Source organism: Acinonyx jubatus, chromosome D3 (genome assembly GCF_027475565.1).
Source record: "Acinonyx jubatus isolate Ajub_Pintada_27869175 chromosome D3, VMU_Ajub_asm_v1.0, whole genome shotgun sequence".
Lineage (NCBI taxonomy): Eukaryota > Metazoa > Chordata > Mammalia > Carnivora > Felidae > Acinonyx > Acinonyx jubatus.
The window spans coordinates 31,542,764-31,559,775 of NC_069392.1; the positions used below are offsets into that span (position 1 = coordinate 31,542,764).

Here is a 17,012-nt window from a genome sequence, read left to right on the forward strand (position 1 = left end):
TAATCCTACAGGTGTTTACCCAGAGTCTGCTGTGTGCTCCACCCTTCTGCAGATAGGGACCCGCTCAGATAGCTTTAATGGTGCCTCATTGTCTGTAAGACAAATCACACAGTCTGCAGCATGGCTCATACGGCCTGTGATTTTCTTCCAGTCTGGGGTGCCTGGCATTGGGTAAGTCTTTACCAGATGCTTGCTACTGATTATGATCATTTCTTTAGCCTCCCTGCCTGCTGCCCCCACTCCTATATCCCACCCTTGGGTCATACTGGCCATTGGCTGATGCTGAATTTACTACACACTGTCATGATGACTCAGCATTGTTGTTCCTGTGATTCCCCGACCCCACCCCTCACCCCACCCCCACGGAAGCTGTTTCTCTACGTCCATCTAAATACTAACTCATCCTTCAAGATCTGTCTCAGATGTAACCCATCCTGTAAAACCTTTTGATGTCCTTCCCCTCCGACATAATATACTTCTCCTCTCTGTTGTCCCCCAGCACCTTGTTAAACAGCTTTTTACAACATCGATCATTTATAATCTTATATGCCTGTTTGTGTCCATCTTTACTTTAAATTGTAAACTTCTCGAGGATAGGAATCATGTCTTATTATGAGTAACCCCAGCACTCAGCTCAGAACCTAACTGTAGTAAGTGTAAAAATAATAACAAACATTTCACATGAGCCCTCAGTCTGGCCAGGAATGGATCTATCTCATTTACTCCCCACTCTGTGAGCAGGTAATATTATTACCTATTTTGCAGATAATGGAACTGAGGCACGGAGAGTATGAGAAGCCTAAGGTCTTACACAGCTAGTAAGTAGTATTGTTGGGATATGTTAAATAAATGATTATTAGCATGTTGAATTGAGTTGAATCAAGATTTTTTTCTATTCTGGGAAGATGTCGAAAAAATAAAAGCCACGGTCCCTGTCCTTGAAACACTTAATTGGCAACACTCTTTGCCATCACAAGACTGTGCATGTCAACGTCCAGAAGCATAGCTTCAATTCCATCTTAAATCTACCTAAAAATCATTAAACGGCTTTTCTAAAGTTATTATTGTAGCCTTGAAAAACAAAACAACCTCTCGTCAAAGTCTTGATTAAACTCTGGATGAGCTAGTTCAATTATATCTTCTTTTCTTATTGGACTTAAATTTTACATCATATCTTTACTTTGGCCATGACCAAATGTATCTCAAAAATATGTTGACTTTTTTTTTGGTTATACACACGCTATGTCATATTACATAGAATGATGGCATTTACTCTGTCATGATTCCTAAATCCTGTGTCCACACAGTCGTGGATACAGGAGAGCACAGCGGCTAAGCATCTCTGCCCTCCAGGGGCGGACATCTCGAATCACACCCTACAGTTCAGGGTCAGCTCCGAACGGAAATGGTTTTTGCAGGCCGCCGACATCTGAGAGCACGGGCACCGCGCAGTTCGCCACCGGGGACAGCAGGGGGCGCATATCCACACAGAGCCGCACGGCCAAGCCCTACAGGCCCCCAGGCCCAGGGGCGCAGAGAACCGCCTTGGGGGTCACCCTGCTGATGTTCCACTTGAGACGTGGAGAACCAAAGAATTCACAACATGGAAACACTTCTGGTCAGCAGCAATTGGAGGCTGAAACCCAAAACAAGGATGAAAGAGCTTTTCATCACCCCGACCCTTACTGGGATGGTTTTGATGAATCTGGTCCAGGTGCCAGATGTGCACGGCACTTGGCCAGCTGGGGTCGGGGGGGTTGAGAAGCGAGGCCGTCCCCAGGGATGGGAAGGGGACAGAGGACATGCCTGCGCTGAGTCAGACCATCCGGACCCAAGCAGTGGATAGGAGAGTGCACAGCATTGGCCCTGAGCCAAAGCTGATGGGGGACTGAACTGATACCATGGAACACGTCAGGCAGACCGATAGTGTACCGTAAGGCTAGTGACTGGTGGGACCTGCAGAAGAGAGGCCAGGTCACTCACCTGTGCAGGAGGTTGGACCAGGTCATTCCTATGCCTCCCCTACCCCTCCTGGGAGACTGTTAGGTTGAACAGGAGACGCTGTCAAAGTCCCCAATTACTTTATGCACATATGTGTCAGATCATCCTACTGAATGGAAGATAACCCTGTGGCATGACTGATGAATGATGAAATTGCCTCATGGGATCACAGCATACCTACCACCTGCCTGAGAGGTCCCTTTCCTCACCTCAAAATTACAAGCAGCTCTCTGGTAGACATGCTAATATGTCCCAGTGACAAAGGTACTGAGTGTTTCCAGCACGAAGTGCTGACTGCTTTGCTTTGTGCCCAAGGCCCTCTGAACTGGCCCCAGTGTCTTTCTTTTCTTTCTTTCTTATTTATTTTTTTAATTTTTTAAATGTTTATTTTTGAGAGAAAGAGAGAGAGAGAGAGAGAGAGCAAGCAAGAACGGGGGAGGGGAAGAGAGAGAGGGAGACACAGAATCCGAAGCAGGCTCCAGGCTCTGAGCTGTCAGCACAGAGCCCGATGCGGGACTGGAACTCACAGACCGTGAGATCATGACCTGAGCCGAAGTCAGATGCTCAACTGACGGAGGCACCCAGGTGCCCCTGGTCCCAATGTCTTTAACATCACCTTCCTGTCCCTCTCCTGGGTGACACCATGCCCCTGCCCAGCCAGCCAGCACTCAGAACTTTCCTTCATGGCACCCTCTCCACCTGGAATGCCCCACCCTGATTCTTGACCTAACCTCCACTCACCTCCTCAAACTCAGATTCAACATCACTTCCTCCGGGAAGCCTGCACTGATGCTCATGGGTGCCAGTGGAGCCCTGTGCCAGCCCCTGTTGCCAGCCCTCTCCTGTGGACCCCCTCGGTGCTGGGCACTGGAGGGCAGGGGCTCCGAGGTTATGGAAACCTATGTTTGCTTTTTCTCCAGATCAAGACACAGCTTTTGTTGCATCTTTAAAATACCACAAATAAGCCTGAGGAATGGTCCAGCATCTTGCTGCTTCTGCAGCTGGACAACTTAAATCTTATCAGCCATCTGCTGAACTGTTTCTTTTTTGGAAACATAGATACCATCCCCAAATGTTCTGATACTTTATTTCTGACTGTTGTGGCTTGCTGAATCAGAGCAGTTGAATTCGATACAAGTTCAATGTCATTTCAAGAATTGACTCCTCCTTCCGGGCCTGAGATATTGAACAAGCGATGCAGTGCCTCATCCAAACCCCGCAGATATATTTTTTACCCAAGAAATCTCAGGTTTCAACAAGGGAACCATTCTCCCAAATAGCAGTGTTGATGGGGAAGTGAGCAAACACAGACCTTCTGTTTTACCGGAAGCCCAGGGTAACACTCTTGGTCATGTTCTGTACATAACTACAGATAGTGCCAACTGAGGCCAGTTCCTTTCTGTCTCCGCACCACTTGCCAACCTGCAGCCTCTTCTTTTTCTTCCCAAGGAGATGGAGTTCTACACTGATGTGATGGAAGTCCCTCTGCAGGTTCCTCAGGGGCCCTTCACAGTAGCAGCGTGCCGCTTCGGAGTAATGTCGACATTTTCCGGAATGTCGACAGTCTAATTGCTGAGAATGGTCTTCACTCTTGCCCTGGATGAAGCAAAGCTGGAGGTAGATGTTAGGACGAGATACACGAATAGTCGCGGACAGGCACCTCTGACCTCCAAGAGCCCGGGGAAGCATGGCACACGAGGAAGCCGGGGTGCTCCCTCTGTATGAACTTGTGTGTTCTGAGTCATAGCACCCCCCGAGGCCAGAATCATGTCCCGCCTACCCCCCGCCCACCCCCCCCCCCGTCTGATTCCCTCTCCCCCCACCCCCCAACTCCAGGCTCAGGCTCTTTCGCTTGTCCAGCCCAGCACGATGATGACGGTCCTGTCCCTCAGCTGCTTCCGTGTTGCACCTGGATTTGAAGCTGCCGTTGGGATCATTGTAAGAACCCCCCTCCTTTCCTACACTGGGTCCTCAGCTTTCACTTACTGTCATCCTTCTCTCTTCTGCTGCTTGTTTTGGATCAGTCATAGGGCCGCTGATGTGTGATGACCGAGCGACACCGGGGGGGGGGGGGGGGGGGGTTCAGGTCCAGGCTAACGCCGGGAAGCCGTGTGACTCAGTGTTCGAGGTGAGCCTCAGCGGACGCCGTACAGCACTACCCAGACATCCAGGCTTTTGCCTTCCTGTGTCCTTCACAGGAGGCCTTTATGAGGTGACTGAGCGGCACTCCACTCTGGGGACCGCCAGCAGGAAGGGAAGCCTGAGTTGGGCTGCGGCACAGAGAGGTCAAAGCGGCTGAGTGAGAAGACTTTGCCCTCGGCTTCTCTGTTCTGGCTCCTGCAAGTCGATCTGCGCTCTGGTCCGTCTGTTTGATGCAACTGCGTGTGCACACAATTTCATACACTTTTCCCGACCCTGGGAGCAGCACCATTTAACTTGTTTCACAGAGAGGCCCAGAGAGGTTCCACGAGTGGCTTGGGATCACCCAGCTCGTCAGTGGCCCCCGCAAGCACAGGTCCCTGCATTTCCCACCATCTACTTGGGAGCCCAGGGTGTTGGTTCAGAGGGCCTGGTGCTTCTGGAAATCATCCAAACTTTTAGGCCACTGATTTTGTCCTTTGCTTATGCTTTTAAGGGTCTGTTCTTTGTAGGGGCACCTGGGTGGCTCAGTCGGCTAAGTGTCCAACTCTTGATTTTGGCTCAGGTCATGATCTTGGGTTCGAGAGATTGAGCCCCGTGTTGGGGCTTGAGATTCCCTGTCTCCCTCTCTCTCTGCCCCTCCCCTGCTCTCTCTCTCAAAATAAGTAAATAATAAAACATTAAAAAAAAAAGTCTATTCTATTTATACCTTGTCTCCATAGAATAAAGCATGAGGATTAAAGTTTTTTGTATACTTTAATGTGGTTATTACTAAGGAAAGCGAGGGGAGGTATTTCCTGAGATTGCCTCAAGTGTTGGGTGCAGAATAATTGTAGAACTGATCGTAAATGATTTAATAAGTCAGGCAAAGCCTAAGCTATGGTGTAATCTGACTAAATATTTCTAGTTTTCTCCAATAGCTGAACCATTCCATTTGGCTGTGATGTGATCCTGTCACTCTTGAATATTTAATTGTAAAAAAAAAAAAAAGTCACCTGGCATTTCACAGCTCTGGATGCTTTCACATAATGTCCTGTGCCACCTGCACAATAGCCCTGGGAGGGCGGTTGGGCAGGGTCCACGTTACACATTTCACCAAGGATCAACAGAGGGGAAGTGACTTCAAGGTTACACAGCTATTTTATCGTGAACTTGGAATGAAACACCATGTTTCCTGACTCCTGGTTTGGATAGGGACACTTAGGGATGTGCTAGGACAAATGTTTTCCCTTTTATTTCAGGCTAGATCATCAAAGACTAGGTGAACATTATTTTGAAAGGAAGTCCAAATGATATCGTGAGCAGTCTGGTTGTCTCTGAAGATCACAATGTGGGCAGCTCGGTTGGCTTCCGGGAGGCTCATCTGGGCAGTGGCACCCGGGTGTCAGGTTCCATGATGGGTTGAGCTCTGCACCCCAGCCTGGCCTATGGCTTCAGGGTCTTGGGCACCTCCCTGTCCTCCGAGGGTCTCTCCGCTTCTCCTGAAGAGGCAGTGATGAAGCTTATGCCAAAAGCGTACCAAGGCCAGCTCCGGACCCCCAGCAATTGCAGAATGCAGAAACAAACAGGGTAAGAGACCCGGGGCGCCTGCAGACATTTATGTAGGCTGTATCCTCCAGGGTCTTGTGGTGCCCGTAGGGTGCTCTCAAAGGCTTTTCCTGTGAGGAGTGATTTCTCCAAAGAAACCTTCCAGTAGACACTTAAAGACGTCACATGATTAATGAGTGTTACCCCTCAAAATGCATGTTAAAGAACATGAGGAGTTTCTTGTGTGCATTTATACTCAGAAGAACTGTTTGGGTAGATCCTGAGAAAATAAAATCTTGCAAACAATTTGGTGAAACATGAGCATACATTTTAAACTTGCATTCAAAACAGCTATACCATTAGAAAGTCCCATACAACAAAATGATAAAATGGCAAACTGGGCTGTTTCCAGAGATGAGAGAAAACCTAGTCTCTTCAAAGATGACTGTACCTGTGCTTCAGGAACTGGTCCGTAGCTTGGCAAGCTCCGGGGACCCAGGCCCATGAGGACAGAGGACTCAGACCAGTTCTGGGTTTTCTCGAGGGTGGTCAGACATGGAGTAGGCTCCATATCTACAAAATGTGATTAAGCTACAGCGCTCACAAGGTGAACCTATGTAAACACACACAAACCCAGAGTGACTTAACACAAAATGTATTTACTATCCCACCTGGATAACACACACCTCTTCTTTATTCCTGCTGGGAACTTTGGCCAGGTGTGGTATTTACTAGTTCACAGGCTGAGGGAGCAGAATCTGGAAAAAGCCCTGGAGAACGTTAATGCACAAGTGTTAGGGACCAACTAGGGCCTCGGCTTCCTTAAGTGGTTTGCCCAAGGTCACATGGCTGGTTGGTATAGAGCCAGGATCTGAACACAGAACCAGTTCCAATCCCTGTCCAGTGTGTGACCCACACTTCTGTGCACTTCCCCTTGAATCTTTAAGCATTAAAAGTTTGTGCTCAATAATCCACGTTGGTGTTTTCAGAGTCACCGATATATGCCTGAAAGATACTAATTTATGTTCAAAATGACATTAACCTTACCATAATTTTTTTTTAATGTTTATTTATTTTTGAGACAGAGACAGAGCATGAACGGGGGAGGGGCAGAGAGAGAGGGAGACACAGAATCTGAAGCAGGCTCCAGGCTCTGAGCTGTCAGCACAAAGCCAGACACGGGGTTCAAACTCACGGGCCATGAGATCATGACCTGAGGTGAAGCTGGACACTTAACCAACCGAGCCACCCAGGCGCCCCACCATAATATCCTGGTATTGCTTTTCTTTAAGTTTCTTTTTTCCTTCCAATACATGTGGGTTTCTAGGAAGGCTCCCTTATAGTTCATTTTTTAAAGTTTATTTAAAGAGATGGAGAGAGAGTGAAAGAGCATGTGCACACACCGGTTGGGGAGGGGCAGAAACAGGGAGAGATAGAGAATCCCAAGCAGGCTCTACACTGTCAGCACAGAGCCCAACATGGGGCTCGATCCTATGAACCGTGAAATCATGACCTGAGCTGAAACTAGGGGTCGGATGTTCAACTGACTGAACCACCCAGGCGCCCCCTTACGGTTCATTTTAAGGGTATCTTCATATCACAAGTAGGTTCCCTTGAGACAGTATAATAATGGCTAAAGGTTGCCTATGTGCACATGCAAATATAATGTACAGATTAGGAGACTGATACTTAGGGAAAACACTTTTTTTAAATGATCACTGTCCGGGTACCAGACAATCCCTTCCAACACCACATATGTTGAACCCAGGTGATAAAATAGCAACGTGAGCACCAGAACTGTTCCCAGTGCACAGCAGTTTCCAGGAAGGTTGGAGAACCAAGAGGGTAGGTATGCGGTGCTTGCTTTTATTAACCACGGCCTTCACGTATATTTAGTATGGACACGATCACTGCAAGGATGGTGGGGCAGCTATCCCCTAACATAATAATATCATTTATTTTTGCCCCTGGCGCTTTTGTATAAAGCAATGATCTCACATACATATCTGAAGCCTAAACCTGAAGTATAAACCTTACTCCGGGTTCCTCCTAAAGGCAATGGAAAAACACTCCCACCCTTTGACAGCCCAAAAGATTGCATCCTTGGTATTTCACATCCAAGTTATTAAGTGTCTGCTTAACTAGGTCTAGCACCTGAGGAGAGAAACCTGTCACCATGACAATGGCAGGAGTGGTTCATGGTGTGAGGTACATTTTAGGGAGGGGACTCGCTAAAGCAATTTTAAAAAGTGACTGTCATCTCTTCTGGAAAACTTAGTAAATTAAGTTCCAAAACTATAGAACTTAGAAATTAAATTGACAAAGTGTCTCCTTTGCTTACATAACCATTTTTAGTAGGAATGGGAAAGCTCTCTTCTGGTCAGTTATTCTATCAATCTGAGCCCTGAAATCTCCAGGAGCCCCACCTGCCCATCCCCTCATCAGGATCTACATGGCCTGCTCCCCTTAGCTGGAGAAGCTTGTCTCCATTTATGTCACTAATCTTCAAAATGTGTTAAAATGAATCTCATTCAGAAAATCTTGGCTAAGTGCTTACATATTTCAGCTGCCCGAAGTGAACTTGAACACAGAAAGGACATCGTAATGATCTGAAAGCTCTTGGTGTGGGTGTGCTCTCTGGAGAATTGGCGTGCCTCTCCTGAGAGTCAGCAAGAGGCTGGACACTGGTCAGCAGGGCGTGCAGGAGACTCGAGACTCCCAGGGGGTGGAGAAGCTTCAAGGTCGCTAAGGCCCTTGACCCTGAAGTTCTATGGCTCTGCATGCCATGTGCTAACTTCCTGCAGGTATCAAAAGTGAGGGCCCCCATGCACATTAGACTCGTTAGCCCCAAAGGAGACCCCCATCCTCACTCATCCAAGCCCCTCAACTGTGTACCTTTTGGGGGTGTGCCTGGTCATCCCATTCAGATCAGAAAAGGAAACTCCTTTTTGATAGTTTTAATTTACCAAGTAGTAAGCCAAGTGGAAGTGGTGGGAAGGCATCTCGGTAATCTACTCCCAAAGGGAATAATCCTCTGGGGAAGTCCACTGGGGACTCTGCTATTTGCAGCCTGCACGCAGGTCTGTGAGAGGTGGGTGGCAGGCAGGAGTTAGCAGTGAAGGTCCACCAGTGTCCAGAGAGGAGAAACCTTGGGGGCCAGCCCAGGACTTGCTGAGGACTCCCCAGGGGTACAGTCTGGTGAAAATGATGGGGTTACTGTATAGGCCAACCTCTGAATTTTAGGAGCCAGAGACAGCAGATGTCATGGAAGCTTTCAAATACTATTTGTTGACGATGATGGTATATTAGGAACATGAGAGGAAAAGTTAAGGGCAGCTTACAGCCTTCTCCACCTAAAGACTGACTTTCTCAATTCTTAAATTTCAGAAAAGATACCCGGCTAGCTGGTCAGTGACTATTCTTTACGTAATTCTACCTCCTACAGAGGGAAAAATGAGGCCCAGAAAATACAATTCCTCATTAAATAGATGGATCACACAAACAGCGTAATTTTGGAGATTTGTTTTTGAGCTATTCATTTTTCTTCAGTCTGTCCCGTGTCTTGGATTTCAAATACTAACATGCATTAGGCTAATGAAACAAGGAGGCCATCAGACTGAGGTGGCTTCAATGCCAGGGCACCTACATAAGCAAATCAAACTCTTAAGCCTGTAAACGCCTCAAGGTTACAAAAGCGAAACCTAAGGACAACCACTCGCAAACAGCAGGCTAGCCTCATGCCATAGGCAGTCAATATCTCCTCACATTGCTTCTGCTTTTTCCCCTGTAAAAGTTTCCCCCCAGCTCCTGTCAGCAGGGCTCTCCTAACCACTGCTGGTTTGGCACTGCCCGCTTGGAATCCATTTTTGCTCAAATACACACCTCTAAAATTTTAACATGCCTCAGTTTACCTTTTAACAGGTCTGGTGTCAGAAGGTCTGGTGTCAGAAGGTCTGGTGATCCGAAAGTGAAACACTGCCATGCCTTGGGTTCTGTGTCTCCCTCTCTCTTGGCCCCTCCCCTGCTCATGCTTTGTCTCTCTTAAAAATAAATAAATATTAAAAAAAATTTTTTTTAAAGAGCTCCCTGACTTTATTTGAGCATTCTTTTTCTGGACTGGGTCTGGACTGATCGACTTAAAAAAGAAGAAACCACACCAGGTCCAGGGTCAGACTAGGTCCAGCTTAAGCTGGACTGGGTCCAGACCAAGGTGTTACGGAATAAGGGGGGGGAAAGAGAGAAAAATTTGGAATTCTGACTGGAGCTTATGATCTGGGGCTGTAGAATCTCTACCAATTTATTTGTGTGGCATTAGGAAATGGGTGGGTGAAGTCAAATGGGAATTTGCTAGGAGCAATAGGTAAAGACCCACATACGTTTACTCTGCCAGGGATGGACCAAAATGCACTAGAAAAATAGCCCAAGACCTACTTGAAAGTATTAATAAGGCACTTCTTCAAAAGACTGGTCTCTATCACTCAATCTTGCAAACAAAAATGGACAAACCAGTCTCAGACTACAGACAAAATTGGAAACCTTTTTTTGTGAAACATTCTGTTCCTTCTTCATTAAATGCAGGCACAGAAAATGCCCTGAATTCCTTATTTATTACGGGGCTCCAGCCTAAAAGTGGCCTAATAAAGAGGCACAAACTGGGTTGGGCAGTGGCCATTCTTGCTAAACTAACAGTCCTAGCTGAACATCTAAAAATATTTTTTTAATGTTTATTTATTTTTGAGAGATTGAGAGAGAGGGAGAAAGCAGGAGTGGGGGAGGAGAGAGAGAGACAGACAGAGAGAGCATGGGCAGGGAAGAGGCAGAGAGAGAGGAAGACACAGAATCCAAAGCAGGCTCCAGGCTCCGAGCTGTCAGCACAGAGCCCGAGGCAGAGCACAAATCCATAAACTATGAGATCACGACCTGAGCTGAAGCTGGGATGCTCCACCAACTGAGCCTCCCAGATGCCCCAGATCCCTAGCTGAACATTTTGAAAAAACCATAGGGCCAACATGATATTTGAAAAGTCAATAAACTTGTGTATATATATATATATAAACTTGTGTGTATATATATATATATCCTATAGTTACAACCACTCCAAGGGCTGAGGACCTCCATGTATGCATTTCAAGCCAGAACCTAGAACTCAGGAATACTCTGTCCCCAAACGTCCTCCTTCACTGTAAACAATCAGGGCACTGGAAAAAGGAATGCCTCCTGCTGAACCTATCATTTTGCAGACTTCCACCTATTAATTCACACTGTTTTTCCATCAGGGGAAGTCTTTAAAAATTTGATTGTCAAAATTATGATCAGCATTGATGGATTTCCAAGGGATTCTCCAGTAAATTGCTCCCCATGATACTTCTAAATTAGCAAGGGGAAATGAAGATAAAAATTTTGAAGGGGTTCCTAGGGTGGCTCTGTTGGTTAAGTGTCCAACTCTTGATTTCGGCTCAAGTCATGATCTCACAGTTCATGAGATGGAGCCCCACGTTGAGCTCTGCTGACAGTGAAGAGACTGCTTGGGATTCTCTATCTCCCTCTCTCTCTCTGCTCCTCCTCAGCTCTCACATGTGCACTCTCTCTCAAAAGGAATAAATAAACATTAAAAAAAAATCAGTGGAGAATCCTGTACAGTATTGGTGGGTCTACAGTAAACTTCACCAACAATAAATCCCACTTTCATAAAACAGCAAATCCCTCAGAATAAAGAAAATATTTCCGTAGAGGGAGTTTCTAACCAAATTCAAAGGTACCTATATCGAGACCAGTCCAAATGATATTAGGGCCATTTCCAGGAAACAATACATTCCTTCTCCATGGCACTGCCCCAGCAAACCTGTTAGGAGGAGATAAGTTTTCTAAATTGAGGGCTCATATAAAATTTAATTCAGAAGGAGAAACGACCTGAGTTTCTCTGCTCTCTGCAAGCAGGACTTGATGAAACTGAGATTTGAAAGTGTGAAAGCCCCGATCTCTCAGAAGTGCCTGCCTGCCTAGGAGCTTCTTCCTCAGCCAACACAGGCAGTATTAAGAGTGCTGAACCCATGCAATACCTACCCAAATAACACCAGCATTCTTCACAGAGCTAGAACAAATAATCCTAAAATTTGTATGGAACCAGAAAAGACCCCGAATAGCTAAAGCAATCTTGAAAAAGAAAACCAAAGCAGGAGCCATCACAATCTCAGATTTCAAGCTGTACTACAAAGCTGTAATCATCAAGACAGTAGGGTACTGGCACAAAAACAGACACTCAAATCAATGGAACAGAATAGAGAACCCAGAAATGGACCCACAAACGCATGGGCAACTAATCTTTCACAAAGCAGGAAAGAATATCCAATGGAATCAAGACAGTCTCTTCAGCAAGTGGTGCTGGGAAAACTGGACAGCCACATGCAGAAAAATTAACCTGGACCATTTTCTTACACCATACACAAAAACAAACTCAAAATGGATAAAAGACCTAAATGTAAGACAGGAAGCTATCAAAATCCTTGAGGAGAAAGCAGGCAAAAACCTCTTTGACCTTGGCCACAGCAACTTCTAACTCAACACGTCCCTGGAGGCAAGGGAAACAAAAGCAAAAATGAACTACTGGGACCTCATCAAAATTAAAAGCTTCTGCACAGCAAAGGAAACAATCAGCAAAACTAAGAGACAACCAACGGAATGGGAGAAGATATTTGCAAACGACCTATCAGATAAAGGGCTAGTATCCAAGATCTATAAAGAACTTCTCAAACTCAACACCCAAAAAAGAAACAATCCAGTGAAGAAATGGGCAAGAGACATGAATAGACACTTGTCCAAAGAAGACATCCAGATGGCAAACCGACACATGAAAAGATGCTCAACATCACTCATCATCAGGGAAATACAAATCAAAACCACAATGAGATATCACCTCACACCTGTCAGAATGGCTAACATTAACAACTCAGTCAACAACAGATGTTGGCAAGAATGTGGAGAAAGGATCTCTTCTGCATTGCTGGTGGGAATGCAAACTGGTGCAGCCACTCTGGAAAACAGTATGGAGGTTCCTCAAAAAACTAAAAATAGAACTACCCTACGACCCAGTAATTGCACTACTAGGTATTTATCCAAGGGATATAGGTATGCTGTTTCGAAGGGACACATGCACCCCAATGTGTATAGCAGCACTATCAACAATAGCCAAAGTATGGAAAGGGCCCAAATGTCCATCGATGGATGAATGGATAAACAAGATGTGGTATGTGTATACAATGGAGTATTACTCGGCAATCAAAAAGAATGAAATCTTGCCATTTGCAACTATGTGGATGGAACTAGAAGGTACTATGCTAAGCAAAATTAGTCAGAGAAAGACAAATACCCTATGACTTCACTCATATAAGGACTTTAAGATACAAAACAAATGAACATAAGGGAACAGAAGCAAAAATAATATAAAAACAGGGAGGGGGATAAAACACAAGAGAGTCTTAAGTATGGAGAACAAACAGAGGGTTACTGGAGGGGAGATGGGCTAAATGGGTAAGAAGCATTAAGGTATCTACTCCTGAAATCATTGTTGCACTATATGCTAACTAACTTGGATGTAAATTAAAAAAAAGAAAAAAAGAGTGTTGAACCCATAAAAATCCTAATAGATCATTCTGAACCCCTGCCTAAATTGTCTCAATATCTACGAAGACCAGAATCTACTGAAGGGCTCTCACTAACTGTAGAAGACTTGATTAAGCAAAGACTCAGAACCCCATGCAGTAGTCCCTGTAATGCTCCGATCTTACCCATTAAAAGACCAAATGGACAAGGTTGGAGATGTGTTCAGGATCTGTGTGCAATCAATAAAACTGTGATACTAACATTCCTTGTGTTCCAAACCTCAACACCTTGTTATCTAATGTAACTACAGAGTCAAAGTGGTTCACAGTGGTAGATCTTTGCTCTGCTTTCTTTAGTATCCCAGTTGACAGTGAGAAGCAATATTACTTATCTTCATTTGGAAAAATCAACCATATACCTGGACTATAATGCCATAGGGTTCGCTGAAGCCCCATCCTATTTTTCATAGGTTTTACATCAAGACCTTACATCCCTAAGAATGCTACACTCATCAGTATGTAGATGCCTTACTGCTGTGTTCCTTTACAAGGGAAGACTCAGAAACAGGTTCACTTTATTATAGCAATTAGCTTGTAAAGCACATAGGCTTCTAAGGAAAAACTCCAATTCACAAAAAAGAAGGTCCACTATCTAGGACATGATTTGAATGCAGAAGGTATTTCCCTCTCACCTGAAAGAGTAAAGACCACGCCAAACTTCCCCAGAACCACAACTAATGACAATTTCTTGGACTTGCAGGATATTGTAGATCTTGGGTTCCACATTTTTCTGATTGCATCTCCTCTGTATGAGCTTACAACAAACTCGATTCCCAAGCCCTTCTCCTAGGAAGAGAATCATGAAATAGGCCTTCAGCCAACTAAAATTAACCCTGCCAACAAACTCTAGCCCAGGGCTCCCAAATTATACTAAGCCTTTCACCTTATCTGTCCACGGGAGTGATAACCAGGCTTTAGGAGTTCTAACCCAAGAGCATGGAGGAAAACACAGACCTACTGAGCACAGCTTACAGTCAGACCTGGCAGGTGGAGCATGTCCAGACTGTTGGAAAGTGGGAGCCACAGTGACTAAGCCTCAGCTGAACTGGTATTTGGAGAGGACTTAATGCTACAAGTACCTCATGCTGCTCAGAATCTGTTACCCCCTGATTAGACTCAACACTTTCAGCAAGAAGATGAGCATCTTGTGAGAGGCTTCACCTTCTACCTTCTAACCTCTGTCTTATGTGCTTTGACTCACTCAACCCTGCTGCCCCGGCCTGACGATGGTACAGAACCCCATAAATGTGTACATGTGGTATCACGGTTACTGACCCTTCACGTGACTTATAGGACAATTCATTAGAAAGCCCAGATTTGATACTTCGTCAATGGGTCCTATGCTAAGAATGCAGAAGGGAGGTATCAAGCAGGATATGCTGTAATAACTATGAACTACCCCAAAGGGTATCTTGCCCATTTTAAGACTGTGCAACCAGCAGAGCTACATGCCCTTACTCAGGCTTGTTGGCCACCCAACGGAAAGTCAGTAAACACTTATACCCATAGCACATATGTCTTTGGGGTGGTCTCTGACCTTGCTACGTTATGGAAACAGACAGAGTTCCTCACTTCTAGCAGAATCCTAATCAAAACTGGACTCTGAGTAATTGAACTGCTGTCTGCCATTCTAGTGCCCAACTGAACTGGAATTATTAAAAATGAAGTTTGCACTAGAAAACAGAACCCGAGTATCAGGGAAATGGTCTAGCAGACTTCCATGCTAAATCTGCCAGCACTAAAACTCTTCTAATATACAACCTGAAAGAAGTCTGGAAGACGAACTCTAACCAAATTATTTATGATAATCTATATAAAAGACAAAATCGGGCACCTGAACTAGAACAACAAATGTTGAGACCAAGGGTACAAATTTAATGTTAGATGAGGACACACTGAGGGCCACCAGATGGCCTCCTGGTTCTTCCTGAGCCCTTAAAATTGCCATTACTAGAAGCTCTGTATTCTGCAAATCACCATAGCACAGAAAAAAAATGACCCAAATTATGAAAAAGAATTGGTCGATGACTGCTCCAAAGTCGCAAAAGTGGTTTATGAGCAAATGTCTAATTGATCAAACCCTTAACCCTGGAAAGACCATTAAGATGGTTCATTTGATGGAGCATTTCCACCACCTACTGGGCCATTTGAACATTTACAAATAGATTTCACTCAATTGCTCCTACAATGGATTATTGATATGTCCTTGTAATTATTTGTATTTTCTCAGGATGGACTGAAGCCTTCTCATGCAGAAAGGCTGATGCCACAACCATGGCTAAGAAACTTTTAGAAAATATATTTTCTTTAGAGGGTATCCACCAGAGAGATCTCCAGTGATTGGGAACTCATTTCTCTGGGGAAGTAATTAAACAAATAAGGCGTTGCTTTTAAACAGTGGCATTAGTATCATCCTTACCGTCCTCAGTCATCTGAAGTTGAATGAACAAATGGTATCTTAAACCTGAAGCTAGCTAAATTAACAGAATCAACTGGACTGCCCTGGCCAAAAGGTCTACCATTGGTTTTGATGGCAGTTAGATTGGCACTCACGGGAAAGCACAAATTAACATCTCATGCAGCAGTAACAGGAAGACCTAGGCTTTTGATGATAGAACCACGTGTCTACTGTACTCATAAATTCTGATGTGACTCAGTATTGTCAGGCTTTAATGCATTATGCCGAAGAGTACTGCCACCAGGAAAAGGAAGCTTTCCATGATGCTCCTATAGCTGGCTTAACCCTCCACAACTTAGGACATGGAGAGCAGGTCTTCTGGAAATGACACCTAAGAAAGACTGCCCAGGAACCTCACTGGAAGGGACCACACCAGGTTCTCCTCACCACCCAGATGGCAGCCCAACTTCAGGGATTTGAACCCTGGGGCCACAGCACCCAGTTGAAAGGGCTCCTCCAGGCTCCGGCACCGTATACCAGCCGGAGATGTGAAGTTAAAACTGGCCACAGACGTTCCTCCTCAGAAGCATTCAACAGCTTGGGGTGAGCAGCTCTCCCAAAATCACCGATCTGGATCTTCATCTCCTGTAAGAAACCTTTATTCCTTTGCCTATTTGTGATCTGCCTTTTCTGTCCCTTAATGCAGGGGAAGACAGGATTTCACAAACAACAGCTACCGCAGGAAACTAAACCACTAAACCAACAGCTGGATTTGTCATGCTGAACCAAACTCAAGATGTGAAGGGAATCCTGAAGGCCACTGTATGCTGCCACTGTCCTGCAGGTCCCTTTAACAAAGTTCAAACACCAGATCTACGTATCCTTGTTTCTTGTCTCAATTTAATCCAATCCTGGAATGGGAAAAGCAAAATCCACCAAATGCACATCTGAAAGACGCTGCAGAGCAGCCAGTGTCAATCAGACCATTTGTAGGCTTGCTATTGGGCCCATACATTTGGCTCGTCTTTCAATGTGTGGTAATACAGTATTGGAGTCTTGGATGAATGACGCACCTCTATATGGAGCAATGGGTCCATGAATGCTAATACTTGAGGGAGCCCTACGTGGACCTCCTAGCTACACCTTTACACGTGGAGCTTTGGGCAGTGGCCTCCATGCTTGGGCAGCTTGCTGTCTGGAGGGTGTAAGGACAATGCACCCTTGCTCTAAGTACTGTCCCACTGTCCCTTTATGATACCTCAGAAACTCCACATTGTCCCACTCCCCTG

The 17,012-nt window shown here is 45.3% G+C and overlaps 1 pseudogene; it reads right to left on the reverse strand.

Annotated features, from left to right (window-relative positions):
• Positions 1 to 2,403: 2,403 nt before the first annotated feature.
• On the reverse strand, positions 2,404 to 3,789 carry LOC106981470 (60S ribosomal protein L9-like; annotated as a pseudogene).
• Positions 3,790 to 17,012: the final 13,223 nt, after the last annotated feature.